This window comes from Lepisosteus oculatus, chromosome 18, assembly GCF_040954835.1.
Source record: "Lepisosteus oculatus isolate fLepOcu1 chromosome 18, fLepOcu1.hap2, whole genome shotgun sequence".
Lineage (NCBI taxonomy): Eukaryota > Metazoa > Chordata > Actinopteri > Semionotiformes > Lepisosteidae > Lepisosteus > Lepisosteus oculatus.
In genome coordinates this window covers 13555086-13571517 of record NC_090713.1, presented here as the reverse complement: position 1 = coordinate 13571517, position 16432 = coordinate 13555086, and the positions used below count along the sequence as shown (strand labels likewise).

At 39.4% G+C, this 16432-nt stretch overlaps 1 protein-coding gene across 1 annotated transcript in view; it reads right to left on the bottom strand.

Moving 5' to 3' along the window:
• LOC102685703 (protein NLRC3-like) overlaps positions 1–14483 on the bottom strand; it is a 36086-nt gene extending 21603 nt beyond the window's left edge. The window contains exon 1 of the mRNA XM_069180133.1: positions 14396–14483. The gene's annotated coding sequence lies outside the window, so the exon portion shown is untranslated. The remainder of the gene's footprint in view (positions 1–14395) is intronic.
• Positions 14484–16432: the final 1949 nt, after the last annotated feature.

Genomic DNA, 16432 nt, shown 5'->3' with positions numbered 1-16432 from the left:
CTAACTACCTATTTTCTGTACTTACTCTATCCTGCTAGATTTATAATTATTCTGAAAATCTTCTTCTTGAAATGAGTCATTTCTAAATACCTGGTTTCACTGTTAACATCTTGCAGCAACTCTGTGTCAAAATATACACTTAACAAGCTGACAGTTCATCCTGCTACCAACATTGAATAAGAAAATCTTTAGATTTCTATATTTATGTCTTTATTTAGTGGTTTCATTAGTGACAAAGGCTAAACTTTCTTGGAAAAATGTATTTTATTAAAAAACGGACTTGCTTTAATAAAATATATTTACAAATCCTTTTGTCTGGCAATCTACCTGAATGCCCAACTATATGAGAAGCCCTCCATGAAACCATTTTTGCTATTAATTCATAAACAGTAAGGCTCTCTGACAGAATTGATGTTTTTTATGTGTGTTAATTTTTTTACTATATCCCATCAAACCTTCATACTCTCCCTGCCAGAAATACACCTAATTATTCAAGCCCTTCACTCCAAATCTCCAAATCTATTTCATGTTTGCATGTTCTTTTGTAACACACACCTTTCTGTGATTTTTTTTGCACATCTCAGTTTTTGCAAATGTTCCTGCATCCCTCTTCTGCACTATGTCTAGTCATGTTTTTGTTCTGCTTGCTTATTTCAAAGTTACACCTGCTCCATTTCTAAAATTTTTTGCTCATGTGTATTTTTGCATTTTTACATTTACACCTCTAGCACTTTAACGTCCTAAATTTTCATTTGCCTTAATTTGCAGACTGAATTTTAGTTTTAACCTCATAAATCTAATCACTTATTCTACATAAACACAGTGTAATTGCTCTCTGAAAATGCTCTTTTTCTTGTTCATTTTGGAGAGCTTGATTGAAACTGATTTGAGATGTCAGAAAGGATTTATTTTCTCTGTGTATTTCTGTTGCAAAAAAAGTGCGCATTTGCTCCCCTTTACCACAAAAATATATTTGTATTGTAGCTGGGATTAACTTTTTTTCCATACGTGTCTCTCCCTGCTGTGATTAGTACACGGAACGGTTAAAGATGGCGACAAGCTGGGCACCCAGAGGGGTGGGGGGTGTCTTCCCGCCTCCATAACTAAAATGCCAAATAGGAGTGGCTTAAGCGACATACACAGTTGTGTTACTGACTGTTTGAGGTAGCCTATCGTGTACATTTCGCTTTGTTGCTGATAGGTTAAGCTTTCGAAACTCAGCCCCAAAGTCATGTGACTGATTTTTCACCTTGTTTCGTTGGTTAAACACAAAGATCACAAGCACCACCATGTTATCTGGGATGTGTAGTTTTTAATTCAGTTTGAATTATAACTGTACGTACTGTCTTCGTATTTGGCCATGGCTTTAAAGAGAGGACTCGCCAAAATGTTTTGCTGCCATCATCTCCTATTTAAAGGTACCCCCTTCATGGAAGAATTTGACCTTGAATGTTTGTCCAGCGTATTATTATGTCAGGCGGTGGCATGTTATCCAATATCACTCAGCACAAACTCACAAATAATTGTGTTGTTGTGTTAATCTCTCTATATCTATAAAGCACCTGGAATTTAAACCTTCTAATTAACCATTTAATAAAATTAGATAGATCAAAACATGTCACCCAAGAAGAGGTCTGGGTCATTGGGTAGGTCCACCAAAGATGCTTCAAAATTCAAAGCAGCACACCTATTAGAAACAGAAGAACAAAGAGAAGCAAAGTTACAGGCACAAAGAGCTCGAACAGCTGAAGCTCCCCAACCAAAACAGAAGATCAAAGAACATGGCAACAGGTAGACCAAGCAGGAGCTCCCCCAGAAGGCGAACCGGCTCATCATGAAACATCCGCAGGTATCTCAATTTTACCTCCTCCCCAAAATCCAAAAACTGGACACCCCTGGACACCCCATCATATCAGCATGTTACTGTCCAACTACTTACATCTCAGTCTTTCTCAACAGCCTCATGAGACCGCTGGTTGAAGGTCTTCCCTCCTACGTCAAAGACACCAACCACGCGCTCCAACTTTTTAATGATTTCCAATTTCAGGGCACTGAATGCTACAGTTTTACCATGGACATTACATCTTTGTACACTGTCATTCCCTGTGATCATGGAAACCAAGATTACAAGGAACACCAATTGAAGGATTCCCTGCAATGAAAGCATCTGGTGCTCTAGGAAGAGTTTACACTGTTCATCCCAACAATGAAGTATGTTATTATGTGCATTTACTACTTCACAATGTTAGAGGTCCAACTTCCTTTGAATGACTCAGGACATTTGAAGGCAGAGTGTATTCAACCTACAGAGAAGCCTGCAATCTCCATGGACTTCTAGAAGATGTCAAACACTGGGATGAAGCTCTTACAGAGGCTATATTGACTGCTTCACCTTATATACTCAGAGATCTCTTCTGTATAATGTTCACTGCATGTCATCTTTCCAACCCACAAACATGAAGACATTTTGTACCGTGCAAAGAAACTGAATAAAAATGCCTCATATGATGATATTATCTTCAATGAGGCTCTGGTGAAAATTCAAGACAAGCTCCTTTCATTAGGAGGCAAAGAACTGAAGCAATTTGGATTGCCTAAACCAAGAACAGAAAAAAGTGGCATCTCTCAGGAAATGCTCAGGGAAATGTCCTACAACAAAGAAGAGTTGAAGGAATTTGTTGCAAGCAATGAAACAAAGCTCACATCAGATCAAGCAAATGTCTACAGAAAAATTCTAGATGCCATTGATCATGGTGGATTCTTTTTCCTCGATGCTCCAGGTGAAACTGGAAAGACATTTGTCACTAACTTACTCCTTGCAAACTTGCGTTCACAAGGACACATTGCCCTTGCTGTGGCATCATCAAGTATAGCTTTAACCCTCTTTGCTGGTGGCAGGACTGCCCATTCCACATTTAAATTGCCTTTTGATCTGGTCAGACATGATTCACCAACTTGCAACATCTCAAAAGGGACAGTACTTGCACAGGTTTTGATTGAGTGCAACACCAATTGGCTTAGTGAAAGAGCAATACTAGAGCCGAAAAATGATACAGTGGATGACATCAGTGATCGAACATTGAAAAAGATGCCTAGTGAAGCAAAAGTTTTCAAAAGTGTTGATACTGTTGTTGACACTGATGATGTTGTCCAATAGTCTGTGGAGTTTTTTTTAACACATTGCATCCAACTGGTGTTCCACCTCACATTGTTTTCTCTCAAAATTGGATGTCCCGTCATGCTTTTACAAAATTTGGATCCCCCAAAACTGCAATGGAACTCACTTAGTGATCAAAAAGCTTCATCCATATGTGCTTGAAGCATCAATACTCTCTGGATCATTCAAGGGAGAAGATGTGCTCATTCCAAGAATTCCAATAATTCCATCTGATCCTCCATTCAGGTTCAAACGTCTTCAGTTTCCCATTAGACTCAGTTGCACTATGTCTATCAACAAAGCGCAGGGTTAGTCACTCGAAAAATTGGGCTTGAACCTGGAATCATTGTGCTTCTCACATGGACAACTATGTTGGATGCGCACGTGTAAGAAGTGAAAAACAACTTCACATCTTTGCTCCAGGAGGCAAAACCAAAAATGCTGTGTATAAAGAAGCTTTCCACAAGTCAATATTTATGCAATAAATGTTTACAGCCTCCTTATTTTAACCCGAGCTAGTATAAAATAAGGTAATCTTGAATGATCAGTACTAATCAGGGCTCAAATTGACCTGGGATGACTATCAGCAGGTTTTTCTATTTTTAATGTAAAGTAATATAAATAGGGAAAGAGCAGAAGTAGGTTTAATTGGATCATAGCGACCAAAAATTTAAATGAGATTTAGGAGTGAAAGAGGACAATATTTTGCTGGAAGGAGTATGGAGTTTTTTAGGATGAAGGAGGATGTCCTAATGTAGACCTTGTACCCTAAGCATGACCTCTGTTTTAATATTGTGGTGCTATCCATGGGGGTATTTGACCCTGCATTGGGGTGGTCACACTTCCATTCTCCCCTGTCACACCCCTTTATAAGCTCTTTTAGGTTCCTTTTCTTTATCTTAGATGCAGTCTCCTCCTAGATTGGCGATCACACTAGCCCCCTCATTGGGGTAACAGGATACATGACTCCACATACCAGGCTTTCTAACCACCTTCTATTTCTTTACAGATGTTGTCAACATAATACCATCCCTAAAGGATTTTGCCTTAAATTTAATACCTTTTCTTTTGACTCTGTTCCACCCAGAGTAACACTCAGAGACTTCTAAAACAATTTTCTAGGAAACTAATGCTCTCTACCATTTTCTCCCTCAAAAAACAGATTATTACACCATCATTCCCCATAATGACAGCCTTACAGCCTTCAAGCACACGCTGGACAAATGCACAGTGCTTGATCCACCCACCCACACCCTGGTACGCCTTGCAGAATTGGTCCTCACACTGAACGCATTCTCTTTCAATAATCTTTTTTACCAACAGGTTTGTGGAGTTGCCATGGGCACCAGAATGGGACCCAGCTATGCCAATATTTTTGTCAGCTGGGTAGAAGAATGCTTCTTTGCTTCCTACACTGGCTATGTCCCTGACCTTTACAAGTGATATATTGATGACTGCGTCAGTGCCGCCACATGTTTCCTGCACCATTTCACCAACTTCCACCCGTCCCTCAAATATACAGTTAACATATCTTCCACTACCCTTCCGTTTCTAGACATCAACTTCTCCATTAACTACCCCCGACTTTCCACTTCGGTTTATTACAAACCCATGGATTCACACAGCTACCTCCTGTATAGCTCATTTCACCCCAAACACACTAAAAACTCTCTCCCTTTTTCACAGTTCCTTAGGCTACGACGATTATGCAGCAATGACATCAACTTCAAAATGTATTCCTTTTTCATCAACAGAGGATACCCCAGCATCGTGATTGACAGGGCCCTTGCCTGAGCCAAAAACACCCCTTGGACCATGTTACGACCCCAAGTGTCTAGGGGAAAAGGGGTGTAACATTTAGGATAATTCTTTTGGAAGCAGGGGGGGTTTTGGTGAGGGACTAGGAAGCGTGATAAGGGTAAGGAACTAGAGTGGTGCCAAAGGAAAGAAAATAACAAACAAAAATGGAGCTCGCTAGGACAGTGAGGGAAAGCTAATCTGACTACAAAAGAAACCCCGAAACACACAGTCTTCAGCGTCTTCAACACCCTTGCTAACCTGCACTGACTACCCAAAACCATACAAGACAAACGGCACTCACCCGTACTAAACTGGTGTACTAATACAAAATCAACTAAGTGTGTAAGTGTACCCAACAACTTAAACTAACCTTATATACAAAAGTTCACACAAAAACACAAGTGAACCAGGAAGACAAATAAGGGAAAACAAGAGTAATAAATAGGAGCAGGGTACAAAAAGAACACAAAAGTTGAACATGTAACACTGGGGCAAGGTAATGACAAAACAAGGATGAACACACAAACAAACGAAAGTACAAAGAAACTAACGTAAAACCAACAAAACATCAAAAGCCGAAGCTATACGAAAATACACACACACAAAGCAAAACAAACCAACAAACGAAGTCGAAGCAATAACCAGGAGCGAAGCGAAGCGATAACCAAAACCAAACAGGACCGAAGTCAAACGAAAGGCCTCTCCTTGCTAAAAACCTCCAGGTTATATACTGATAAGATGTGTTCTGATTGGCTGAGGGCTGTTTGATGATGACATCATACTGAAACAGTGGAGTGATGGTGGGCCAATGGGGAAGGGAGAACAATCAAGGGTCAGCAGTGTGGAACATAGAAAAAACACACAGAGAACACACACTGGGACGTAACAGACCATCAACCTGATCAGGAACTCCCGCCGTAACAGCCGCATTCCTTTGGTGTTTCCCTACCACCCTAACACACTTCCTATCCCCAGGACTATTAACCACAACTTTTCCATCCTACAGGATGATCCCTCCATTGGGTCCCTCTTTTCTGATCGTCCCATCATCTCATATCGCCGACCGCCTAATCTGCGTAACCTCCTTGTTCATAGCTCCCTTGACCGCCATCAACAACCATCCACACCAGGCACTTTCCCTTGCAACAGAGCTCGCTGTATCCAAAATTCAAGGCCCCTCAGGACAATTCCATATCACCCAGATGGCATCTTGTACCTCCAGCAACCTTATTTACTATATCTCTTGCAGTAAATGCCCAGCCATCAACATTGGAGAAACAGGAAGGAGACTCGGAGACTGTAAAGATTTAAGATCTCTCCAAGCCCATTGTTTCTCATTTCACCTCTGACGGCCACGACCACTCTAATCTCTCCTTCTGTGTTCTCAAAGGTGGTTTTCGGAACTCATATGTCAGAAAGACCGAAACCAAAATTATTCTGCAGCTGGGATCACACCTTCTCCCTTCTCTTAATGACAGACTACTGTTCTTTTAAATTTTCTCCATTCATTGGAAGTTTCTTTTCACACCTCTCTGCACCTATTCTGACTTCACACCTCTTGATTGGCCTCTCTTTCTGTCTCCTCCTCCCTCCCAGCCTTTGTTCTCCTGCTACATTACCTTTTCCTACTGCCTTGTCTCTCTCACACCTGAAGAAGGCTCCATGGCCGAAATGTTGTGTTCTCTTTCTTATTTTTTTTCAGCATGGAATAAACCTATTACTTGTTCCTCCACATACCATTAATTCTGGCCCCTTTGACTTCAGAGTCTCAAGTTCACCAAGTTCATCCTGTTGTCCTTACTGTTAGGAACCTCCTGCTCCCAGACACCATCATAGAGCCTCCTGCTCCTACTCCATTAGACCACTGTTTCACTCACAACCTGTACCTCAGACTCCCAGGTCCACCTCCAGCCTTGACGTCCTCTCCCGACGCCACCAGGTTGGGTTACACAGACACACGCTACATCACCGAGTGTTCTTCTGCACTACACACCGTGCAGAGACACAACACACTGTCCCTCTCTAACACACACTCACAACCTTTCTGGTGCCTCACTCTCACATCCTTAGGTTGTGAACTCACAGCTGCCAGCGCACCTCACTGTGCCCAGCCACCACTCCACTATCTCCTAGAGGGTACAGCTAGATAGACCCCACTCACTTCCCTGATACCAATGTATTGCCAGGGGGAGGGTCCGTCTGCCACACAACCCACTGTGGTCCACACACACTAACTCTCAAGTCACTCAATGTAACCTACATTATGTAAAATTACCTTAATGACCCACATGATCAGTTGAGCTGACTATGAGTACAATATGGATTCACATTATTTCACAGTAAATAGTTTGTTTAGTATCCTCTCTTCTAATCTAACACTGCTACAGCACTATTGCACAGTTAAATAACTTCACTGACACCCTCTCACACACTGTACTGCACATTAACAATACTGACACACTCTCACACACTGTACTGCACATTAACAGCACTGACACCCTCTCACACACTGTACTGCACATTAACAATACTGACACACTCTCACACACTGTACTGCACATTAACAGCACTGACACCCTCTCACACACTGTACTGCACAATAACAACACTGACACTCACACACTGTGCTGCACATTAACAACACAAACACACTCTCACAGACTGTACTGTACATTAATAACACAGACACATTAAGTCCAATGTTATTCATGAGAAAAATACATATTATCAAACTGATGTATATTCTGACATTTATCAGATATAAAATGATATATTCACATTCATATCACCAACTGTTTCTCTATGGGGGCATAAAACTGTTTTATAATGTTACATTCTTAGTATTATTCTGATAGCGATGATTAAATCAGCACTTGAAATTTCCCCCGGTTCCTAAGTGTTTGAAGAGGAATGCAAGGTGAAATCTGTACATGGACTGAGAACAGGAAACAGCCTGTGACTGGGTGGATGCAGCCAGTGCTGTTCCACAGAGACCCGTGTGGAGCCTGTCTGTGTCTTTCTACAACTGTATCCCTGAGCTGTTCTAAAAGGTCCTTAGTCTCCAGGATTGAATCTTTTCTTTATATTAACTGCCTGATTAAGGGGCCTTACAGAGACAAATGTATTTATTTCTGAAATTATGTGTATGACTATTATTACAAACAAGGGCCTCAAAACTATTAGGTAAGCTTCATTTGTACACACAAATGAATTTATGTTTCCTCTATAAGGGTTTGAAAACTTATGCAATCATGACTTTGTAATTTTTCTCATCATATTAATTATCCTTTTCCTCTTTTGCAAAAGTGCAAAAATCTCAAGGTTCTTAGTACTTGTAGAATGAGCTGAATAAAAGCACTCTATGCAATCTTCTCCACCACAGTCAGCACTTCTGCTTTCCACCATTTTAAACTTCAATACACTGTGAACCCATCTCGGCAGCTCTGTGTGTCTTCAGAGCAGGAGTTCTGCACTCGGCTGCAGACAAGGATCCTTGTCAGAAACTACCACATGACAACGCTGTACCAGTACAGAAGAGAGTTGAAACAGTGCCTCTTTCTGATATATTCTTTGTTGAGAAACTCACCCAGGTTTGGTGTGAAGTTTTCCCTTAAGTCCTTCTGCTTGTGCAGCTTACTCTAAAGTGTTTTCAGGCTCTCAGACTTGTAGCGGTAATTCTTGTTAATAAGACAGAATTAAGCATTGCTGTGCTTTCTTAAATGAGGCCCCATCTCTCTCTCTTCAAGCTATTCATGCAGGCTGATTTAAGGTGTTTTCTTTTGATAAGGTACAACTCCCAAACAGGGATGCACTTAATTAAGCCTGGCCATCATGATCAATGGTCATCCTTGGAACCTATCTGTCTATGGAATGCCAGAGGACATCTGGATTGCAGTCCTAGGTGTCAGGGATCAGTGACTCATCTCTCACCTTGGTCAACCAATCAGGGACTTGCGGGGCGTGGTAACACCACCTGGGTCTCTAATGCCCACCAAACTCTCAATCAATCATCACACATCTGTGTCTTGGTCAAAAAGGTAGCACAAGCTCAGGTCGGGGCTTTCCTTGGCCATTTTCGTGCACTCTCAGAGACAATCACGTGACAACTGGTGTTGTCTGCACTGCGACTTGGACTTTGTTCTAAGCTCGAGGCCGAGGATCCCGTATGTACTCAGAATCCTGCAACGACCAACGTGAATGCTCCGCTTGATCAATGGCAGCCTACAGTTGGACCCTCATCGACAACCTGAATAGTTTATTCAGAAGCAGCACTGGGCTGGAAATGAACCAGTTTTCTTCCCATGTAAAAGAGTGACTTCCAAGGACCCATGGTCACAGTCTGTGCATAGGGACTTTCTACTAGTCAGCCGGACCACTAGTAGACCCCTGGGAGAAATGACTGCACTGCGTGCCGCAGTTAGATTCCTCCGTCCATCCTACTCCGAGCTTGACTGGTTGGCCAGTAGCCAGAGGACGCCGAGAAAACGCCTATTGAACGACTGCTGGGACAGAGTTTGCAACAGAACCTGTCAGCTGGTTTTGGTGTTTGTGCCGGGAAATCCAAACCCATACACAGTGGATAAATAAACCTCATGTTCTACATTGAGTCTCGAGAATTGAATCATCACCTCAACACAAGTTGTTATCAATTTAATTCATGAGTAATGTATTTACTTCCAAGTCTAGTGTAACAGTGGGTAATGACACTGATTAGCGATATGGTATAGCCAAACGGTATATTGAAGTTTATTCTCTGTTGTGTATCTCTTTGTGATGGCATCTCTTCGAGATTATATACAAGTACCTTGTATTTTTGATAACCCTCACAGGCTGATAAAGACAGACTCATGTACACTGTGCTGAAGGACTTCCTGTGAAATGGTTTTGAATTCACTTGTTTCACTTTAATGTACAAGGCAACATTGACAATACAAACGTGTGAGAAAGAAAAAAGCTCATACTGCACCTGCTAATGTACAGAAGGTGGACAAAATGATGGAAACAACTAATGAAAACAACACTTGTAATCTGAAATATTTTTATTAAAACTAAAAAGGATTCTACACGTGTTTCATATTAATTTCAAAATGAATTACCAATGTGTTTTTGCTGTGGAAACAGTACTTTAATATGTGAGCTTCTAAAGCAACATTAGAGATCTAAGAAATATTGGCAGGGGTCAAATAGTTGGTCCTGAATTGCAGAAGAGTCAGTCACAGAAGAGGCAAATGTAATGTGATTTAATGTGTCATGGGAACAGTGACGAAAAACAGCATACAGTATGATAAACAAGGGAAACAGCATCAGGAAGGAGGAAGAGCCGTAAATTTAGCGGATTGACTGTGCCTCTGGATCATGTCTAAAAATTGTAGTTTTGCTTTTGCCTGCCTGCTCTGCCTTTTTCCTGCACCTGGATTCAGTCTCCAGTCTCCTGGTAGCTGCGTCTATCGGGCCAGTGCAATGTATATAATGGACTTCTCTGTTGTGCTGGTATGTTATATTATAGTATTGAAGGTAATTAGTGTCTTTTCTTGTTATGAAAGTGTTTCCCTGACATTGTACTTGTCATGCTGAGTGCACACCAATGATCAGGTGCATATAAACAATTACAAGTGTGTTCACATAGATTTCACATTTTAAAGACAAGGCTAAGAGAGACAGAAGAATAATGAACCACTGGGTTATTTACCAGAATAAATTTTCAGAAATACATTTCATCATCTGCATTTACCTGTTTCTTATAACACCTTAGAATGATATCCATTACAAGCCTTCTGAATAGATTGGATGTAGCTGAGAAAATAAATAGTTCCACTTTTCTATCACTAGGTCAGAATATTGTAAAATAAATCAAAATTAAAATAATGATGTGTCAGTATAAAGATGTTCTTTTATAGGTAGCTTTTTAAAAATCTTTAGAAGACAACAGTCCAGGATTATCATGTTACTCCATGCTGATGGGACATCAAGCTATAGGTCTCAAGTGAAATCAAATACAACAAAAATGTTTTCAGTAGAACTAGGCAGAGAAATTGTCTTGACAGGCTTCTGAGAAACTGTCATAAAGTTTCTCCTAGCTTATCATATATAGGACAATTGTCCTGTCAGCTGTCTCTGTTTCTCTTTATTCTGTCTCCTGTTCCCTCTTTCTTCCCACTGTCCTCGTGAGACATCTTTCCATCGTGAGACCAAAGCAATCAGGTGAACTTAATTATCTTAAGAGTCCGTGTGAATTGAGTCTTAAAGGAGCATCACATTAGAGCTTGCAAGGACATTCTAATAAAAGGATAACATTAGAATATGTTAATGTCCCTGAAATCAGATATTTCCATTGCCAGAATTGAAGTTTCATACAGTATACTGTACATCAGTATAAAGTGTGCCAACTTGCCACCTAAAAACACTTGTGTTTTAATAATGGTTTGAAGATGGTGCAGAGTTTAAAGAACACAGGAAAGGCAATTATTATCCATTTCCTTATGATATATTTTTTGTCCTTGATGCACAACATTTAAAGAAAATATATTTTTAAGTATATATGTGAGGACGCTTTAATGGTGCATGACGGGTACTATGTCATTTAGAAAAACAAACATGAATATAACATCCTGAAGTCTCTGAATAGAAATCGGACTAAAAAACATCTTCCAATTATACAGTTAATGCTGCAACATTTCAGCATCATTCAGTTATTGGACCTTTACTGACCCTTACTGGTCTACAGGGAATATTCTTACAGTTCATTACATTTTTCATGATAACAGTCTATACATATTTAGGGACATGAGGGAGGCTTCCTCACTCCCTGAGTTTTTCTGTTTTACAGGTTTTGAATTTCACTCAGTCCATTCATTTAAGGATTGCCCTGGAATTCATATACCCATTTCTATATACCCAGAAACACAAAATGCATATTAAACTGAAATGACTGCTCAACACCTTATCAGGTCACAAAGAGAATAACCTGCAATATATGAAATAGACATAACTCAGAATTAAATCTCACTTCCTGTAACATGGGATGCAATCTCCCTAATTCTAGAAATGCACTAACTAGGAAAAGTGAAAATTCCACAATATAGGAAACCGGAATTTCACTAAAGATGGCAAACTCTTTAAACTAAAGCTCAGATCACCTAGTCAGAATCTGGTCTCAGCGACTGAAAACAAGGACCTACAGTACCACATGACACAAGTAGAGAGGAAAGGGGCAAGGGTATTTCTTCTTTCTGTATCTTTTCTGTTCCTCTCTGTCTTTTTCTGTTTGACTATTTTAATACTATGACTGTTGTCCCACTTTTGACCATCTGTGTTTTCCTACATCTTAGCTCACTTGCAGCCAGACAAACACCTCAATTGTTCCAAACATTGTGTATAAGGCCTGGAATGAAACAATTAGAATATGCACTGCCTTTTTTATGGCATCTACATGCTTGTACTCTGTACAATATATAATTTATCATATATCATAAACCTCACAGATAACATTTCAGAGGGTAAAATCATGTAGAACATTTCCTTGTAACACCCCACTTGAACTCAGAAAAAAAGTAAAGGAACAAGGAAATGTGAAGTTAGTTTGATTGATTTATACATGTACTGTAGGTTTGTTTTTTGATGCTTTCTTTTTTGTTTATCTCACGTAAATCCAGGATGAAGTTATTAAAGAGCACAGTCAGGAGAAGGTCAAAAATATATCTCTGAACATTGCTGTAAGCGCAGTCTACTCAATCATGAAGAAATGGAGGGTGTATCACACCACTCAGACACTGCCTACAGTACATCAGGATGTCTTTCCAAACTGAGCAGACAGAGTGACATGAAGAAAGCCATTGCTAAATATCAGCCAGCATGGAGTTTGCAACAGAGCATCTAAAGGACCCTGCAAAATGTGGCAAAAGTGGTCTGAATTCACAGATCAGAATAGCTGAGCAATCAACAGATTACAGTTTTATCTCCTTTATTATCCAACGTCAATGCTGACATTTACTACAACTTAGAAATCTTCAAAATTCAGGTTCTGAAAAAAATGTATTTAAAAAATGCACATGCAGTACATGATTTAAAAATGTCACACAATTGAACAACATAGGAAGGATTTAATTACTTTAACAAGACTTGGTTCTGTATTTTAGAATTTGCTTTCTTATAATTCAGTTATAAATTGTTTTGAATAGTCTTAGTTTTACTGGTACAAAGATCTGAAGTTTTTAAAAAAACTATATACTGTACATGAAACAGTCCTAGAATTGCAGGAAGATGTTCTATAAAATGTGAAATCCATTTCATTTTTAATTCACCTTAATATTGAGATGAAGCAATACTTAAAGTAACTAAAACTGTTTACCAAAGCCCTAAAGCAGGCACAGATTACACAATGAAAATGAAAGTGTTGCCATATTAACAATGTCACAAGACTTTGAACAGGCAAACCTCTCTTCAGGCAGATTGTAACGCCGCAAACTACAATGGTATATTTTTAAAGAGGAATATATTTTACCAAATAAATCCCACTTTATCAAACCAAACCAAATAATTCCCATGAATAACTTTACATACCAAACATATCTAAATTAAACCCGCGGTATAGCATGTCTCTCTGCCCTTCACTTTTAACAAATTTATCAATAGTGACCTGTATATTCAAACACCATATACATCTTCTAGACAATATCAGGAAACAATTAGTTCTACAATTTCTGCTTATAAGTTAAAAGTGAAAGTGAAACTAAATTCCCAATAAAACACATGTAAAACATGAGTAAAAGTCTCAGATTTGTTCCAAGTTCTCATAACAAGACATAAACAAGTAACCAATTTAGGTACTATTCTGACGTTTTTGAATAGGTTGGCACCATAAATTGATAAGTATACATTACAGCAAGTAGAATTTACCAACACTTTTTTAAACACTCTGTTTTAATGAAGACGTTTTGTAGAGAAATATAATTTGTATGATCTTTCCAATATACATGGAAAAGAGATATGACATGAAATAATAACAAATTTGTACAAAGCAAATATTATGTTACTTAATGAATCCTGTGTAGTCAAATATTAGACCATAACTGTAAAAGTGAGATTGAACATCAAAATACATTTCTGTGATCAAAGTGAAGTCCTACACTGACAGGAACAGATTATTTTTAGTCTGTAAGTGAGAAGTTTATGAGTGGACAAATTCAATCCAGAGGATGTCTTCAGAATGAACAGTGAAACACAAATTAGAGGACTCAAATGCAAACAGTGAGGTGGTTATGTAAAAGAGAGAAAATCAAGCACTTCTGTGCACAGTTTGTGCAACAGTGGAACAGCTGAATCAGATCTTTGACTTTATTAGCTACTGAAATGAAAACAAATAACCAAATGTGCAAATGGCACCCTCTCTTTTATCACTCTAATTCTAAGTTTCTCATTTTTTAAGCAATGAACTCTTACCTTTGTCTGCTCTTCTGCTCTGGTGTATTAAAGTGGTGAAGATAATTACAGTATGCCTGCTCTTCCAAGAGTGACCTCTGAAAGGAAACTGTTTCATCAGCCACTCCCTGTGTACTCTGTACCTGTTTGGAGAAGACAGGCTACAGCTTATTTTCACTGTTAAATTGTCAACAGAACTGGAGGTGCCATTATCATCTAGAGCAATAGTGGGCAACTATATGGTTGCAGAGGGCCAAAAAACAGTACTGACTGGCAAAGTACAATAGAGCTACTGAAGGCCCAAACGGGACTACTCCAGTTCCGAAAATCAGACAAAGGAGAGAGGTTGTTTCCCCACTGGACTGGCTGAATGAGACTGATCATACTGATTTTCAGGACAATTTGTGGTATCATTACATGAACTATACTGTGAAAAGTACTTGACCAAATGCGTCCTGTTATGTGTGTAGCTTGATGTCTCATTCTACTGCCTCTCCTTGTAGGTTGAGTCTGAAACTTCTCGAAATCTATGGGTCTAAGTCTTCAATCTGTAGCTAATGCTTGCTACTGTATCCTGAATGCCTTTTTTCCTCGTGTTTTCTCACTCAACCCTGGATCGTCCGGAAAGAACTCTCCTTGACAATAGCCATCAAAGAATCATTTAGTGATTTTCTGCTACAATTAAGAATTGTCCTAGTAAATGTACAAAACCCCTACAACTGAATTGCTGGGTTTGGCAGTATCTCCGCTGACACACAACCTTAATCACTATGACATTTCACACCCATATTAAGAAAAAAGATTTAGACTGGTGAGTAATTCTGAAAGTAAGGACAGTTCCACTTTCAGAGTTATTCAGACTTTGGAACTTTGTATTGATACTGATTAAAGCAACTTGCATTGCTGTACTGTGAGGTACTGTAAAGTTAATAAACTGCACCACATCTGACCATAAGGCACTACAGCAGGTGGGCAAAACTGCCCAACACATCATCGGCAGTGCCCTACCATTCATCCAGGGAAAACCTGCTGCAGTCTGAAAAAAGCCACCAAAATTATGTCTGACCCCTCTCACCCCAGTCATAACTTGTTTTCTCCCCTAACATCTGGTAGAAGGTTCCAGATGCTCCAGTTGCACACAACAAGACTCCAAAATAGCTTCTTCCCCAGAACCGTCAAGCTGGTGACGTCCCCACTCCTTCCCATCATGCTATGATCTCTCCTCACTTCTTCCTGTACCCACGATGACTGTACTCCTATACCACTACAAACACAACAACTGAATGTAAGCCAAAATTGTACTGAAAACTGTACTAGTTGTACTATTTATTAATCGCCATATTATTTTTGCACTGTTCGCCGCATTACTTTTGCACTGTTTTTGTCCTGTTTGTATACTTTTCTCTGTTTTCGTATTTGCACAGTTTTTAAAAAGTTTGCACTGGCACCATACTGTTGTTTACACTGTTATTGTTATTGTACTACTGTCTATTGTCTTCTCTACTGTTCTATTTATAATACTGCACCTGAGAGACAAATGAGAAACACCTTTCAGTATACTATGCACCTTTGCAAGTATAATGACAAATAAAGTTGAATTGAAGTTCCGTCTCCTCTCTCTCTTGTGGTCTGTCCCTTTTTTCTTCTTTCTCTCTTGTGGTATCCTTCCCGCCTCTTTTTTCTCTGTCTTGATCTGATGTTATACAATAAAGTGTCTTTCTGGACTTCTGATTGACACTTAATCATCTACCCAGAAGTTAATTAAGGTAACCCAAGGTAAACTTTATGACTACTTTGATCACAGGATCTGGACTCCCATTGTCTCTGTAAACATCCCCTTTGCTTTGAAGCTGGGAATGTTTACACTGCCAGGTGTTACACATTTCATCTAGATACTAAGACACTTCCATTGTCATCTACCTCAGCCTCTTACAATATTTACAAAAGCAAAAATGCATTTTTTTTATTGTAACACAAACAATTTTAATCTGAATATCTCACAGATGGTCCTAAATGTAGGAACCTCTTTTAAATGTTAGCTTTGTAGCTGACTGAAAA